Source organism: Diadema antillarum, unplaced genomic scaffold, assembly GCF_040938485.1.
Source record: "Diadema antillarum isolate AM-2024a unplaced genomic scaffold, OU_Dant_1.0 scf00000011, whole genome shotgun sequence".
Lineage (NCBI taxonomy): Eukaryota > Metazoa > Echinodermata > Echinoidea > Diadematoida > Diadematidae > Diadema > Diadema antillarum.
In genome coordinates, this window is record NW_027270900.1 from 1,171,434 (window position 1) to 1,173,236 (window position 1,803).

Below are 1,803 nucleotides of genomic sequence, written 5' to 3' on the forward strand. Positions count from 1 at the left end.
TATGCAAAAAAAAGTGAAAATATGTTGAATTTTCTTTTACATTTTCTTTATACTGTTGTACGCATATGACTCACAAGCTGTAGTAGTCTCCTCATCCAGCGGTTCCAACACAAAAATTTTAAAAATTCATAACTCTTGCATCGATTGTCCAATTTTCCTCAAACTATCACTAATGTGTTTTACTGATATTGTTGCATTCTCTCAATCCTTATGTTTATGAAGGTGAACTTGTCCTTTAAGGCTTATTGTATGGAACAGATGGGATTAGCGCCTTAACCCGCTGAGGACGAGTCCCCAGTATACTCGGGCAGGTGTCTATGGGAAATGCATGTTGTAGCAAAATCAGTCCGCCCTCGACGGGTTAAGATAGAGTTAACAAGCAAGAACTACAAATCTGAAGTTATCGTTTGTACCACCAACAGTGACTGAGTATTGTGGCGTCTCTGCTGTGGGAAAACAAAACTACAATTGTTGTATGGTTCAGACATTGGAGCTTGTGTCAGATGACAGGCATGACCATTTACAGTTGTACGGAAGATTTATATCAAATCAACATCAAATATCATTAATGTGATTGTAGCACCTCTGCAATCAAGTGTAGTCCCTGCCTCCACATTATTTTGCATAGTATTCTTATTTCACAGAATTTGCAGCTGAACGTAGACGAGAACAGGCAAGTAGAGACCTGCCGTAAGAACCAAGTGACACTTTGTTAAATATTCAACAATCTTTGAATTCAAAGTGCATATTTCATATATCACTCCCTGCTTCCAAAGCTAGGAAGTGGCCAGCATTCATCAACACTTCCATCTCCACAGTCCTTGGTTCTTTGATAATAGGGATGAACTACATAACACATGTTAGTATGTCATCACTAGCATGGATTTTGCTTTGAACAAGTTCAGATGAGACAGGTCAAAAAATAAACTTATCTGTGGATATTCACATCACGTCAGGGATGGTTATTGCAATGCACATAAGCATATTACATAAATGTAATATGTCACGCAGGAAGTCAAACAATACAATGAAGACTACCTCTAAACTGGTGAAAAGAGCATGACACATTTCTGCAATGTTAGTTCATATACTGTAACATTTTTGCGGTATTGAAATTTTCACACATTTCATGCAACCAGAAATTTGCACGAAAATAAAAGCACACAATTATTTTTGCTTGCAATACAGTATGTTCCAGTAGTTCACGTCTTGATTCCGCGGAATTAAAAACACACGAAACTCGTCTTATCCTCACGAGCATGAAATATTACTCAAGCAAAACTATCCACTTTTACAGTAGTTGGTTTAACTCCTTATGACTGGAAAGGAAGGCTTATGATTGTTTGTTTCATTATCATCCATACTATGAATGGCCTCTTTCTGCAAAAGCAAAATGACAAAATATAATGACATGGCATTATTACACAAATACCACTCCTATTTTAAGTGAGAGCTAAGCTTTTTCAAATGGCTTATACTGGCAAGGAAAATAAAGCGTAAAATCACATTCAAAAATGCTTTTCATTGTGTAACTGTACTGTCTACCTATCAGTTTAGAGATGTGTCTGATATTCCTGATCCAATATTCGTGATCACGTCTACAGTACTAACATACAACGAGGCATCAAATGTAGTGCGAGAAACATTTCTTTTTAAATGTCTTATGAAAAGTGTTTCAGAACGGTCTCTGCGTTCTATGAACACTTCACGCAAGAAAAATTGATCATAAAATGAGCTAAGTGAAGGTAAAATACTTGACGCACAGATGAAAACATGTGACTACATATCACTGCGAATCCTCAC